Source organism: Vespula pensylvanica, chromosome 17 (genome assembly GCF_014466175.1).
Source record: "Vespula pensylvanica isolate Volc-1 chromosome 17, ASM1446617v1, whole genome shotgun sequence".
In the NCBI taxonomy this organism is placed as follows: domain Eukaryota; kingdom Metazoa; phylum Arthropoda; class Insecta; order Hymenoptera; family Vespidae; genus Vespula; species Vespula pensylvanica.
This window is the reverse complement of record NC_057701.1, coordinates 1,879,231-1,895,346: the sequence shown is the minus strand read 5'-3', so window position 1 is coordinate 1,895,346 and position 16,116 is coordinate 1,879,231. Positions and strand designations below refer to the sequence as shown.

At 34.3% G+C, this 16,116-nt stretch overlaps 1 long non-coding RNA gene across 1 annotated transcript in view; it reads right to left on the bottom strand.

The window, feature by feature from the left end:
- Positions 1-626: 626 nt before the first annotated feature.
- Positions 627-16,116, bottom strand: part of LOC122635222 — an 18,479-nt gene continuing 2,989 nt past the window's right edge. Inside the window, exons 2-15 of the long non-coding RNA XR_006328609.1 lie at positions 14,072-14,498; positions 13,645-13,808; positions 13,298-13,541; positions 11,174-11,509; positions 10,469-10,912; positions 10,153-10,244; positions 8,420-8,876; positions 6,806-7,592; positions 6,198-6,493; positions 5,995-6,140; positions 5,467-5,913; positions 3,791-4,429; positions 1,988-2,093; positions 627-1,784 (exon numbers count right to left, since the gene is read on the bottom strand). This is a non-coding gene — a long non-coding RNA (uncharacterized LOC122635222). The remainder of the gene's footprint in view (positions 1,785-1,987; positions 2,094-3,790; positions 4,430-5,466; positions 5,914-5,994; positions 6,141-6,197; positions 6,494-6,805; positions 7,593-8,419; positions 8,877-10,152; positions 10,245-10,468; positions 10,913-11,173; positions 11,510-13,297; positions 13,542-13,644; positions 13,809-14,071; positions 14,499-16,116) is intronic.

The following is a 16,116-nucleotide window of genomic DNA, read 5'->3' as shown; positions in this document are numbered from 1 at the left end:
AATGGCGACGATATGAGAGGCAAATTCAAAATATTATTGATCTATTAAATGCATATATATACTTTTTTGTTTTAATTTTTGATATTTTCTTTTTGACTTAATTTATAATTTTCATAATATTGTAATATAATAATTAAATGAAGGATATTATCGAATTTTTTTCTAAATTTCCATAATCACTAACATGAATCTTTAAAAGATTAATACAATCAAATAAAACGATCTCAAAAGAAGAAACAATAGCTTCATTTATCAAATACGATTTCTAACAACGATTGCAAATGCAATGCTCTCTGTTTCTCATCAAGAAAACTTGACATTCAAGTTGAGTATCGTCAACCCTCCAACGCAGAGTCTTCCCCATCCATACTAAACCAACGTGATATGAATTTTGTATCATCCCTTCTCCCATAAACCGTCTCCTATACTTATATGATCGTAAATTATGGAGAGAAAATGCAACGACGTGCTAAGCAGATGAATTGAAATTTCTCGATCGTTTTCTCTCGAACCCTCTTTACCATACCCGGACATTACATAGTTCAACTAAATCTCATGGTGAAATTCCAATTGAGATCAAGTTAAAAGATATTCTGATAATAGAGACGTGACATTAATGAACTCAATTTTAAACACTTATCGATGTTTTTATTTTATGGAAATTAGAATTTTAAATGGTCCATCCTCCCCCAATATTCTCTTCTTGTAATCTCTATCTTCCTTCTTTCTCTTTCCTTATATTCTCAAAGTCTTGATATCTTTGAATAGATAAGAGGTAGTAGACTGCTTACAACTTCATTGATATTGACTCGTACCCTCTAAAAGGATGCAAGAGATAGAGTATAATGAATAGAAATGTTCACTGTGAACGTTCTGATTAGATTATTTAATCTGACATATATATAATAATATATATTTATACACACACACACACACAGAAGAAGAAAGGTAAAGATTTCATAAGGTAGAGAATATGCAAGAAATTAGAGTTAAATGCAATGTGATAAATACAATGCATAAATATGTATACCACAGTGATACCACAAAACCTCATGACTTCTATGTTTCATCTCTCTCTTTCTCTTTCTCTTTCTCTTTTAAGAAGGCAAGAAGAGGGGTATTTGAGAGGAAACGAAAGGTAGGTAGAGGGAAAAAGGAGTAACAATTTACGAGTCGCCTGAATTTACGATTTGGCGGGTGGAGAGAAAGGAAATAAAGAAAGGAAGAAATAAAAAGCAAAAAAAGAGAGAGAGAGAGAGAGAGGGATAGACAGAGACAGACATACAGAGAGAACATACATACAGAGAGAAAGAGAAAGAGAGAGAGAAGAAAAGTCTAGTGGTGAAACGAGGTGGTTAACTCGTACTCGAGAATCGCTTGGTAACTTCGAAGACTCCGTGTCGAGTACTCAAGAAGTAAGAAAGAGAAAGAGAGATTCGAAAAGAATGAGAGACAGAGAGACAGACAGACAGAGAGAGAGAGAGAGAGAGAGAGAGAAAGACTGAGAAAAGGAAAACACGATAACCACGTGGATTCAGTGAAGCCGTAAATGGTAACGCGAAAGGAAGATGGGACCAGCAGGCTAAAGGGGGTAGAAAACTAGGTGAGTGTGCGAAATCTTCTCTTTCTCTTTCTTTCTTAAGAGATCATTCGATCGCAAATTTATAAGATTAAACCGGTTCCCCTAGCTCTTCTCCTGTTCGATGCTCACGATCTTGCCTTGGTACTATACACACCATCAGGGCCCAAAGCAAATTCAGCTGTGTTGTGCCACGTTTGTTTCTCTGTGTGACAGAATAAAAATAAAATAATATCGTTTGGGAATCTCTTTCTTATTTCAATATGTTTTTCAACATGGTAATTAGTAATTATGATGGATTTGATTGATCAAGTGTACTTTGAAGGATTTCTGATGATCCTGACATTTGTTAATTAGAAAGTTAAGTTTGAACGAAGAGAAGGGATATTAAGTTTTTTAATTACTTACGTTTCTGTATCTCCTTTTCTTTTCCTTTTCTTTCTTTCTTTCTTTTTTTTTTTTTTTTCTTGTTAGACTAATCACTTTTATTGATCTTTAATCGACATTTCTGTATCTGTTAAAAAAAAATTTGATATCAGTAAAAAGTTGATCAAAATACCTTCACAGGATAATACCGAATAATATTGTTCAAAACGTGACATTTCTTTTTTTGTTTAAGCAAATGAACATTTGTTCAATATCATTATTAAAACAAGCAATTAAATCCTACTTAAGATATTAATAAATAATGATCATAATAGTGAATCCCATCTTTTTCTTTATGTAAATTAAATAAAAATTTGTTCAAGATCATTTTGATGACACGATCGAACCCTAATATACGAATCTAACATGTTCTCACAAAATATGCTTATAAATTGAATATTTCTGATCAGTTTAAAAAAAAAATAGAGAGAGAGAGAGAGAGAGAGAGAGAGAGAGAGAGAGAGAGAGAGAGAACCACCTTTTTCTGTCAACGTCATATCGAAGGAAAGAAAAGAAAAGAAAAGAAAAAAAAGACAAGTAAAAAAAAAAAAAAGAAAAAAAAAAGAAAGAAAAAGAACAAGAAAAAGGAACCGAGGAGAATGATCCAAGAGATCGAGACTTTCGTGAATCCGGATCCGTGGGTCGAATCCGATCCAGCATCTCGCGTGTCGAGACACGCTTCGCTCAACTGTGTTCCCTCTCTCTCTCTTTTTCTCTCTCTCTCTCTTTTGTGTACTCTTTCAGTCCTTCCAGTCCCTCTTCAATAGCCACCATCTCTCTTTCTCTCTTTCTCTCACTTGTTCTCTCACTCACTCATACTAATGAAAACAAAAGGAGCAACTGGTCGATCTAGAGAGAGAGAGAGAGAGAGAGAGAGAGAGAAAGAAAGAGAGAGAAAGGAAAAGAACTGGATGAGCGTACGAGAGAGGAACTGAAGAGGGAACATCTCTCGAAGAGGACCATATTTTCTCTCTCTCTCTTTCTTTCTTACTTCTTAAAGAAAGAGAGAAAAAGAGAGAATGAGAAAGAAGAGAGAGATAGAGAGAGAGAGAGAGAGAGAATGTGAGCAGCAACAAGAGCAACCGTGACGCCATACAAAGAGAGCAACGGGTCTAAGGAAGAAAAAGGAGGAAGAAAACGGGCCCTCAGGGCAAACGGAAAAGGATAGGTCGTTGGATTGCTTGAGAGGGTAGAGGAGAAAAGACAGAGAGAAAGAGAGAAAGAGATATGTGTGTGTATATATATATATATACACATATATATGTGTATATATATATGTATATATACACACACATATATATATATAGGTATAGTAAAAGAAGAAGACGAAAGAGTAGAAGAAGAAGAAGAAGAAGAAGAAGAAAAAGAAGAAGAGACTCCAGGGATGTAAGGTGCAAACCTTCGTGCCTTATGCCGACTGACACGGATTTTTGATCAGAACACTAGTCTCAATAATTTTTAGCACAAGATAGAAATGAGCTATTAAACGATTACACTTTTTCTTCTTATTTTTTTCTTTCTATTCTTTTTTTTTTTTTCTGTAACCTTTCGTTATCGTCGTCGTCGATTCATTCATCGTTCGATCGAAATTTCACGAATATGAGTAAAAAAAAATTTCGGAAGAAGTTCGTTCGTGTCATTCATAGAATAAGTTCTGAACAGTTTTTTATAAAAATGTTTTAACATAATTGAATGTTTGTTAAATTAGCAAGCTCTATTTCAAGAACTCTCACGACGATATGGATGTTTCTCAAGAAAATCGATTGCGTGATCTATAATATATACCCAAGTTTCAATTTTGTTCCTTAGAATTTTTTGTTTAACTATTTTGACGTTCTTCACATTTTCAAGGTCAGTTAGGAGACTGACGTTCTAACGACGTTCTTTAATCTTCTACTGTTGCATCGGTTTTTTTTTTTTCGATTATTTTTTCATCAGTCATCTTCCTGGTTCTTTTCCTTCTTTTTCGTTTTTTTTTTTTCTGTTTCTATTTCTTTTCGTTTTTATTCAATGCAAACGTATCGAAGAAGCACCGGTTACTTCGCATCTTCATGTTACTCTCTTGTCGAGAACGAGTTCGACTTCAAGTTCGATCGAAGACGAGGGACGCAGAGCTAGCAAGCAAGAAGCAGATACATACACCGATCGGACCTGAAGAAAAGGAACGACCCATGTAATTGATCTCGCTCAAGCAACGCGAGATACGAAGTGTTGAACTTATTTCGTTCGGTCCTTATCCGATTGAAACTTTGGCCCAACGTTTTTGTTTATTTTTTGTTTTCTTTTGGTTTTATCTTTTCTTTTTTTTTCTATTATTCTTCATCCTCATAGCAGTGCATCACATCGTGTTTCTATAAATTTTGTCTTATTTCCAAATCATCTCTTGAAAAATTTAATAATAAATGAAATTGAGATCCTCTCCATCTGTAAAAATATTATTACATAAATTGATTATTTAGAGAACGAACTTAATGCATTTTGTTTTCATTAATATAAGTTTATATTGATTTCAGCGATTATTGAAATTTGATTATTGTTTTAGTATCTTTTTATTTTATTTTCTTCTTCTTCTTCTTCTTCTTCTTATTATTATTATTATTATTATTATTATTATCTTCTTTTTCTATCTATTATAGAGTAATAAAATAATCTTATTTTGATTTTATCGAATAGAAAAAGGATTATAATTTTTTTTCACTATTTCATGTACGCGTTCACGTAAACAATTTCACTAAGAGAAGAAATTTTTATACTCTCCATAGATGCAATTACGTTAATTCGTAAACGGGGAAAATAGTTACCACGCTATCGAATGCATCGCCAGGAATATATGACGCGATCAAAGGTCGGCATGCAAATTACGGACGGTTAAGGCGAGTCGCCGCATTACGGTAATTACCGGTTTTGTTAAGTACAGAAATAAAAGATCAAAGAGAGATACATTATAGTCCTAACGCTTTGTAACAGATAAATTGGTATGAAACGATTGGAAAAAAGATTGGTCAATGTTTCTTCTTTTTCTTTTTCAATCGCCAGAGTACGCTGATTTAATGCTCTTTAATTTAATTTTTAAAAGACTCATTTTCTCTTCATTTACTATTATTACTATTATTACTTAGTTCGTTTCCTTTTTTCATTGATAAAATCCTTCATTTATTTGTTGATTATTAATTGAAAATTATCGTTCACTAATGTAAATAATTATTAAATTAATTGGAAAAAATCCTTTGACTTTTTTTCACGCATCGTTATATCTATTATAAACAATATCCTATACTTATTGTAGATCCTTCAAAATTATCATTCGTTTGTATATAAAAAAAATTATTAAATTAATTTTGCACAAGCCCCCTTGACTCTTTTCACTTATTTGAGCAATTTTCCTTTTAATAAAAGTAATTGTTCGATGATATTTGAAATAGAATATTTTTATGATAATAAAAATAATTGATATAACTCACATCAATCAATTTTGCTTTCATCAAATCGTTTAGTAGTGGAGATATCCATAGAGGATAAAATCGGAGATAAAAAGGAGAATATCAAAAGAAATCTCCTCTCGTGTAGCGAAGAAAACGCAAAGCCGGGTGTAACGAAGGATGTGGTTGTGGCACCTCTTCCATTTCTCTCTTTCTCTTTCTAGAGACGTGTAACTTGTACATTCATAACCACAGTACTTCAATGACTTCCGTAATTCGACTCGTCACCTGCCTGTCGTTCAAGTTAAATTCGTTCTATGTAGAAGAGGGATATGGAGAAGAAGCCAATGAAAAGTAGAGTCAAGTGTAACGGATCTTCATGAACGTTAAACGTATAACAGCTACAACGGTGTCATTTTAGTTATCTTCATTTTCATCAGACGAATATATATATATATATATATATATATATATATATAAAACAAATGTCTGAAAATTAAAATACATATTTCTATTAAAAACATAGTTTACACCGTTCAATAATATTTAATCTTGATTTATTTGACTCACTCTGTGTAATATATTTGTGTCATCTTTGTAGCTATTAATACTGTATCTAGTTTTATTTGATCCATCTTGTATTGTATATAATATTAAAATAATGATATATATATGTAACGCATAATATATTTATATAATATGTTTCTCAGTTCCATCTGTTAAAAATATTTTTTGTTATTAAATAATATTGTACATAGTTTTACTCGACTCACCCTATATAATATATTTAAAATATTGACATATGTACATATATGCCATCTTTGTGTTCTTCGCAAATAATTCCTATCGTTCTATAAAGAGGCACGTTATAATCGTTATCGATAATGCGTGATGATAAATCCTCCATGGTATAGAAAGGGAGAAGTGTCAAGATGAGACTTGGAATACAACAACTGGGCTGGGATGACTTTGTGGTTCTCTAGAAGGAGGTGACGCGGTCAGGACGACTCAAGTAATGGAAAGTAGAGACCAGTAGATTTACCGTTTTACAAATTCTTCTTTTTTTCTTCTATAAAGAAAAAAATATATATATATATATGTATGTGTGTGTGCGTGTATATATATGAGTTTTCAGAATTAATAATAGATAATAAAAAGTAATTGTAAAAATGTGTTATAAATATCTGTATATAATCGAACGCTTAAAAATATTTCCGACTGTTAATCGATTAAATAATTTCATGAAACATTTACAAGTATATAAAATATAAATCATTCTATATACCTATGCGTATGATTTATCTATACAAAACATAGATAATTATTATAGAATTTCATAGCGTTACAAAAGCAAGTTACTTTTACCAAATAAAATAATTACCTTTCTATCTCTGTAGATATAGATTATATAATGACGTATGATATAATATATATTAGAAAATATCAAATTAAATTTAAGCAAAGAAATATGTAAAATTTCTTTCTTGTCATTCTTGTCGGTCCGTCCCTGTCTTACAGCAAGGATGGCGAAGAAGAGTGTGAGGAGTAGGAGGAAGAAGAAGAGGAGGAGAAGGAGGAGGAGAAGGGGAGGGGGAGGGGGAGGAAGAGGAGAGGATGGTGGATGAGGAAAGAAGAGGACGAGAAAAAAAGGCAGAACTGGCAAAAGGGGCAAAACCGCTCTCTCCCTTTCCCCCCCACCATTTCTTCTTCTTCCAGTTTGTTCATCTCTCTCTCTCTCTTTCTGAACTCCTCCTCTTTTTCTTCCTCTCCTCCCTCACCTCCTCATCACAAGATTCAGGGTGTAGTAATGGTACAGTATGGTAAGCGTAGTACGATGCAACGTGTGTGCATCGACTTTCGACGCGAACGTGCACGTGTGGCTACTCCAAAGCGTCGTTTCTTCTCTAAAGAGGAGAAAGAGGTGGACGTGGAGGTGGAGGAGGAGGAGAATGGCGTAGTGTTGAAGAAAGCAAGCTGATAACCACTCGATGTCAAGGTCCTCTTGATGCAACACTCTCCCTTTATATTTCTTATTTTCTTCATCCAATTCGTGACAAAAACTTCTTCGACTCCTTTTCCTTTTTTTTTTTTCTTTTTCTTCTTCTTCGACTTCTTTTTCCTTTTCTTTTCTTCTTCTTCTTTCTTTTTCTTTTTCTTCTTCTTCTTGCCTGTTCATAACGAAAAAAAGAGGAGAAGGTTATTAAAAGTAATATTCATCGATTATTATATAAAAGAAGTCGTTTCAGATATACATATATTATGCAAATCTGTAATAGTACATATATATACATGTATATATAAATAAAAAAAAGGGATCATCGTTAACTCTTCAATGAATCTAACAAATATTAAGAAGAGAGACAGAGAAAGAGAGAGAGACAGAGAGAGAGAGAGAGAGAGAGAGAGAGAGAGAGAGAGAGAGGAAGCGAGGGAAAGAGAGCGAGACATATGTAAGCTGAGAGTGTAACTTTACAAATCATCCCGGATCTCTTCTTGCTTCACCTACTCGTTACTGTTTAGCTACAAGAGACGGAAAGAGATAGACAGATGGACAGTGAGAAAAAGAGACAGAGAGAGTAAGTAAGCAAGAGAGAGAGAGAGAGAGAGAGAGAAGACAAAAAGGAAGAAAAGAGAAAGAGTAGGGAGAGATGCGGAACCGGAGAGAAAGTGAACCGGAGAAGAAGAAATAGAGAGTAAAGAAAAGGGAGAGTAAGAGCAGCAGCACAACCGGTGTGTGTTGTTGACCACTGCCTGGCAGGATTCAGAAAATGAAGAACAGAACGAGATCTCCGGGAAAATGGAAGCAAAACAGGAAGAAGGTGAAGGAAGAGGAGGAGAAGGAGGAAGAGGAAGAGAAGATGGAGATGGAGAAGAAGAAAGAGGAGGAAGAGGAAGAGGAAGAGAAGATGGAGAAGGAGGAGGAGGAGGAGGAGTAGGCCATCGAATAGAGATACACACCAACGGTGAATATAAACATAGTGAACAACGACTTTACCTTCAGGCCTTTTCTCTCTAACTTCAGAGAAAGGATATAAGCTTCGATCCTTCCTTATATTTCAATCGATATATGCACGATAATATCCTTTATTCAGTAACTTTATTACATCCTTCTCGTATCCTTTTTTGTTTACTTTTGTAAACCCTTCTAGCTTAAGATTTCAAGAAACCAGATACTCAATGTGTAATTTCTTTACAAGGTACAATAATGCGAGTTCTAGTTTGTTTGTTTGTAGGTAATACTGCAGGCGATTTACTTATCCTTATTATTATTATTATTATTGTTATTATTGTTGTCGTTACTATTATTGTCATTATTATTCTCGAAGAAAATGGATGTAATTTAAGTGTCCCGCTGAAAGATAGTTAATCATCGAGAGATATTTGTTATTTCATCCTGTTTGAGAGGTGATCGTTCTGAAGATTACAGATCCTTCTACGTCCCATAATATTATCTAACATTAATCAAAATCTGATTATCGTTTTTAAACTTAATTAATTCATTAATTATCCGCATCATTTTTCATCGTGATTATGTTAGATATCTGAAAAACAACCAAAAAAAAAAAAAAAAAAAAAAAGAAGAAGAAGAAGAAGAAGAAGAAGAAGAAGACGAAGAAATAGAAGAACAAGAAAAAAAAAAGAGGAAGAAATAATTCAATTATTTACATTGAAAATCTTTTCTAAAGAAAAAGCAAAAAAATATCACCTTGTGGCGAGGCAGAAGAGATTGAAGGCACGAAGAGGAGTATCTCGGTAGGCAAGAAAGAAATACAGGGAGCTCGAGTTCGTAAAGCCCATCCTCCTCTTTTCTTAAGGGGGCGAGAAGAGAGAGAAAGGGGAGGGAAGAGGGGATAAGGTAAGGGAGGGTGAAGGGTGACCGGTGCTAATACGAAAAATGGTAATCGACGTCAACGTCGGAGATCGGAACTGTTGATTTAAATTGCCTAATTGTAAGTTCCCTTCTCTTGGGCGGGAGGGAGATAGCATGGAGGAGGGGAGGTAGGGGGTGGCATGGGATGAGAGGGGAGGTTGGAAGTTCTTGGCTGAAGAGATCGGTAGTCCTGCTGTTGGTTGGCTTCGTGCCGGTAGCCGTTGCACGTAATAGCGTTCGAAACGGCGAGAAAGGGGAGGAGGATGAGAAGAAGAAAGAGAAGAAAAGAGACGAAGAAGAAGGTGGAAGAGGGAGAGGTAGAAGAGGAGGAGGTGGAGGTGGAGGAGGATGAGGAGGAAGAGGAGGAGTCGAAGTAGGAAGAGGATGAGTTACGTTGAAGAATAAAAAGAATAAGAATAAGAATAAGAAGGAAGAGAGAGAGAGAGAGAGAGAGAGAGAGAAAGAGGACAAGCTTGGCTGTTAAAAGAGGACAGGTTTGCAGAAGCCTCCAGGAGGTGTACCAAGGAGGAGGATATCAGAAGAGGAGAGATTAAAATCGTCGAATCTTGCGATGCCCTCCTCTTTTCTGAGCAACCCCCCACTGATCCTGAAATCATTCTTTCCTTCCTCCACCTCTTCTTCTTCTCCTCCTCTTTTTCTTTTTCTTATTCTCTCACACTGACAGTAAAACTCCTTTTACAAAGAGAGTAAGAGAGGGGGAGGAAAAGAGAGAGAGAGAAAGAAAGAGAGAGGGTACATGGATATAATGTGAAGTTGTGTACGTTAGGTTGTAATTAACTCGACTCTCTCTCTCTCTCTCTCTCTCTCTCTCTTTCAACTTGCTACGTACCTACGACGTTACAACGGATGGAAATGATGATTTGTTATCGCGTCTTCGTCGTCTTTCTTATTTTTTATAATTCTTTGCCTTCGGTCGACGAAAGATGACCTGGAAAGAAAGAATAATGTTTAATGAAACATCGTCGATGATAATGCTCTTTGTGAATATTATTTTTTATTTTTGTAATTATTTATCAAAAAGTATAAATATTGATATCAAACGTTAGGGTTATTTAAAAAAGAGAAAAAGAAAAAACGAGTCGTATTGTGATTATACTCTTGTATTAAGCATACGGAAAGGTTAAAGTATCTCGATATATAGTAGCCAGAGACCTTTAGCCAGGTCTCAAGATCGTTTCTTCTTGCATCCTATGTACGTTTCAATGGGATCTCAACAGTAGTTACAATGTATGTAAAAGTTGTATCTGTATACTTTGCAAAGAGGAAGAAGAGAAAAGGGCGTTAGGGTTAAAAATCCTCTCGTATGGAGTCTTGATTTGACGTAATCGCCTTTACTTTGAGTTGAGTAGCCAACATACTACCCAACCAAGACACGCCTTGTAGTATACCTCTCTGTGAGATACATCTTTTCCCTGTCTTCTTATCCCACTACTTTTATCCTTTTATTCTCTCCTTCTTATTTCTCACCTTGTTATCTCTCTCTCTTACTCTCTTTCTTTCTTGATTTTTATTTCTGTCCATCTCTCTTGATCGTTGATGTTTCTCGGACTTATCTTTACGTTCTACTAATCTTTATCTTTGGGTATTTAGTACCACCTTAAAACAGCAGAATAATTTCAAAGTTGTTATAGTATAATATTGATATTGATATTTTACAATATACAGGGTGTTTCATTATATGTAATTGATTCGTAATTTGTTGTTATTCTTTCTTTTTTTTTTTTCATAACAAAATTTAGATCTTTCATTAGACAGGTACCATATATATTGTAGGATATTTATCACGTTATTTTACAGATATTTGTTTACCTGTTTTTTTCTTTTTTTTTAATGATTTTTTTCTCCTTTCTTATTCACCTTTTTCTTAATGGATGAGATTCTATTCATTGTTTTTAAATGGAGATCGATGGAGATCATTCGATTCCTCGATTAGATCAATTCTTTCTATTCTATCTTTTTTTCGTCGTTTTCCTTTTTTCTTTTTTTTTTTTGCTTTTTTTATCATTCACATTCACACTCTCCCGTATCTTTTTGTTTCGAAGATATTCACGTAGAAGTCAAAGGCCCTCTTCTCTACGTTCTAGATCTGTGACCTTGCTCGAAAAGAATTCGGATGTGTTGCGTAACTTTGTCTTCGATCTAACATTCCAACGACGGGAGAATCGGAAACGCGTTCGTTGAGATGCGTTTTTTCTAAGAGCAAAAAGAAATAGAATCAAATTAAAAAAACAGATTCATATAATAGTATTAATACTATATATACCTATTATCTATTAAGATAACATTCGAAAATCAATCCATATATAACTTTGCAAGAAGTTTTTACTTAAAAATTTATCTCAAAAAATCTAGTTATCTATAAAAAAAAAAAAAAAAAAAAATAAATAAATAAATAAAGAACTACAACGAAAAAATTCAATTTGGCTGATTTTAGAAGGATTATGTTTTGTCTCTAAACGTTTAGAGTGGACACTTCATTGCATGGACGAATACTTGAAGGGTAGAAAAAAAGAAAGAAGAAAAGAAAGAAAAAAGAAAGAGAGAAAAAAGGAGAGAGAGAAAGAGAGAAAGGGAGAGACAGAGAGAGAGAGAGAGAGCGAGAGAGAGAGAGAGAGAACGAGGAGATCCTTGGCGTTTTATATTCGTGATTTACACGTCGTAAAGAGTACGAAGCAAGGCTCGTGAGCGCGTTAATACGCGTGCTTTCGAGAATGCTTGCGGCCACTTTTCTCGCGTATGCGCGTTGGTTATGTCGTAGGCGAGTTGTGTATACCAGAACTGTGTGACGTCACTAATGCAGCCTTTTACAAGGAGGTCAGAAAGGTCATATAGTCATATGAGCAAAGAGAAAGAAAGAAATACAGTGTTAAAGAAACTTTTGGGAATGTCATGCAATTCTTTTCTTGCTTCTGAAAAGCTGACTTCGCTCTTATATATATATATATATATATATATATATATATATATATATACACATTTATATATATTATTCTTATATACGCTTATATATATTATATATATACATATATATATATATATATGTAAAGAATGTGTTAATAATTATCATTTCAAATACACATGATCATGAATTTATATTTATATACTGAACTTATGAAAAAAAAAATATTTTTAATAGAATTAACAAGTATAATGAATAGAGAAGATGTTTAAAACATAAATGAACTTGCGTTTAAATATTTTTGCTATATAAAAAGGGTTCTTTCTTTGTTTTTTCAGATCAGTAAACAATTAATGACTCACCCTATATATATAAACTTATATAAATATATACATATGTCGACAGATATATGCGAATAATAAAACGTTCGCAATCTCGAGTTTTGCTTCTTGAAAAAGCTAAATTATGTCAGTACATAAATACAGGATTAAATACAATTTTCTGAAGAGAGGGGAACACTATAACGAAAGAAGTTACTTTTTGAGAGATTCCACTTTTTCTCTCTCTCTCTTTCTTTCTCTTTATGTGGATAAGCTTACTTTTTTTCAACTTTGTCATCCGATTGTTTCATCATCATCTCTCTCTCTCTCTCTCTCTCTCTCTCTCTCTCTCTCTCTCTCTCTCCTTTTCTTTCTTTCTTTCTGAAGAATTACGGAGTCTCGTTTAAAAATTTCTCGAGCATGAGGCCGTGGCGATTCAATTAACTGCGGGTTAATAATGGTCACGGCGAGAGAAGGAATCCTGACGTCTCTTGGAGATGAGGAGGACGCTCTCAAGAAATAAAGGATCCGAAAGAGGATCCAAAGAAGAATAAGAATAAGAATAAGAATAAGAATAAGAATAAAAATAAGAAGAAGAAGAGGAGAAGAAGAAGGAGAAGAAGAAGAAGAAGAAGAAGAGGGATTCTCTCCCTCGCACAAACCGCTCGAACCATGTACGAGAGATTTATTGGCGTACGGATTTGCATTTTAAATATGCGAAGTGGTGTGCTGGATGTTAAGCTGCCTCAAAAGAATATTCACCCTCTTCGACCTCGTCGCCATTATCCTCCCCCTTTCTCACTCTCACCCTTTTATCTCTTCTTCCTATTTATTTCTTTTTTTTTCGTTCTTTTTTCTTCTTCTTTCTTCTTTTTTTTAAGGGTTCATGGGTTGTTCTGGTGCAACATTGCGACGACTTGAGATCGCAACGATTAATGGTCTTAATTATACCTTCATAATAACATATTATTTTCTTTCTCTCTCTATTCTTTTTTATCTTAAAGAGCTGTATTCATATTGATTATATTAAAAAATTGTTTTGTTTTATATTGTATCGTATTATTGATTATGTATCTTTTTCATCTTGTAATTAACGAATAATGTAATACCTCTTGTTCTTCACACATAATGCGATAACTACGATATTATTTTAGTTTTGTTAAGGTGTCCAAGTCATATCGATCGTGAATTACCATTTGTAAATGTGCGTTCGTGTGTTTAATAAATCTGTTTGATCTATGAGTTAACTATTGCGTAATCAATCTGCTTCCACCTGTACATACAAACACAGAAATATATATGCATTAACATAATCTCATTTCAATTTTCATTTCGTTCTGTAACTTTTACAATTACACTATCATTTTTATATTACCGTATTATTATGTTTTATATGTGTTACATAATTATATAAGTATATTTCTTACTAATCTTTTTTCTTTATGTTCCTTTAAAATTAATAAGTCAATAAATAATTTAAGTAATTATTTCTTTTTTATTCGAACATTTAAAAAGTGATCAGTATAATAAAAATACCTTCTTCTTCTTGTTCTTTTTTTTTTTTTTCTTTTCTTTTCTCTTGTCTTTCTTATTTTTTTCATTTAATTTTGACGAATCCAGTATCATAACGTTGTCTTGGAGGCAAAAGCAGTAGCGAGAAATGGCAGAGACGAGAAGGTAGGTATATTTTTCAACTCGACGGACGTCACTGATAAATTTACGCCAAAGTATTTTGAAGGGTTATTCCAAGAGCGCGCGCGTGCACGCGCGCAATAGCGGCACTGAAACCGGACGGCTGCCGGTCTTGTTCCATTAACGCCGTTTGGCACCGGATCAGAAATCATGAAGAAAATAATCCTTTCTGACGATCTTCTCTCTATTTCTTTCTTTCTTTCTTTCTTTCTTTCTTTTTTCTTGTTTTCTTCTTCTTTAACTTCACATATTACATCCAAATCAAATTGACCTAAAAATAAATACTAAATTTTAATATATCCAAACGTTTAACGAAAGTATCTCTAAGAAAAAAAGAAGAATTCATTAAATACAAATATTCAAATGAGCTAATCAATGTTTACATTAAAAAAAAAAAAAACATAATCGAGCACAATTGATATAAGAGAATAAATTGAAAACAAAAAGAATCTAACAAAATTCAACAAATTTCAATAACAAAAGCAATTATCTATTGACAGTCTAAAGATCTCATGCATCGATCAGTAGTCCATCGACCCATCCATCCATCTATCCGTCCATCCATCGATCCATCCATTCATCCATCGATCTATCCATCTATCTCCATCCATATATACATATATACATACATTTTCATTCGACGGCCATTCCAAGCGACCTTAAATCCGTCTCGAAAGGATGGCAACGAAATCACGCGGATTGGTCGCCGGACGTTTTGTCGTCGGACCGTGACAGCGGCTTAAGATGGGAATCGAGAAACGGGGACGGAACAAAGGCTTCGAGTAACGAGTAGGACAGAGAAAGACAGAGATAGAGAGAGAAAGAGAGAAAGAGAGAAAGAGAGAAAGAGAAAGATACAACCACGTACAAACGTAAAAGAGAAAGATAGAGAAAAAGACAGACTCGAAGAAGAAAGAAGAAGAAGAAGAAGAAGAAGAAGAAGTAGATGAAGAAGAAGAAGAAGAAGAAGAAGAAGAAAGGAGACTGAAATCGTCGGATGCGAGAGCTGACAAAATAAAGGAAGCGAAAGAAGAGAAAACAAGCGAGCCAGCAGACCAGAGAAAAGAAAGAAGAGAGAAAAGAAAAGAAGAGAAGAAAAGAGAGAGAGAAGGTAGAGTGCGAACGCGAGAGTTAGCTTTAATATTCCTACGGCGTGGCTCTGCACCTTCTTCTTCGACTTCTTCTTCTTCTTCGTCCATCGCCATCACGTTTCTTCCCCCTCCTCCTTTCCTCCTTCTCCTCCTCTTACTCCTACTCCTCCTTCTACCGACTTCTTCATTCTCGCCAGTTCTCTCTCGACGTCTTCTTCTTCTTCTTCTTCTTCTTCTTCTACTTCTTTTTTTTCTTTTTCTTTTTATTTTTCTTTTTCTTCATTTGTCCACCCTCTCTCCTTCTCTTTCTCTCTCTCTCTCTCTTTTTGTCTCTTTCTTTTTCTCTCTTTCTATTTCTTTCTTTCATTCTTTCTTTTCATCATCATCATATTCTTCTTCTTCTTCTTCTTCTTCTTCTTCTTATCTTTGTCCTTCTTTTTTCTGCACTCTAGTCGAAAGCAGTATGATGAGGTGAAGGAAGAGAGAACGTTGCTGACTGCTGTCTGGTAATGCTGGACCAAAAGAGAAGAGGACGCTTTCAACATGGAACGAGAAAATCAATTTAGTCCACACGCCATCACCGTCGATTGATTCCGCCACGCGTGAGTCGAATAAGTCGATTATTGTGTGTGGGTCCATTCGGATGTTGTCATATAAATCAATGCCAAACGTTGCTGTCTTCTTCTTCTTTCTTTTCTTCTATTTCTCTCTCTCTCTCTCTCTCTCTCTCTCTCTCTCTCTCTCTCTCTCTCTCTCTCTCTCTCTCTCTCTCTTTCTATTAATATTATTTAACTTCCA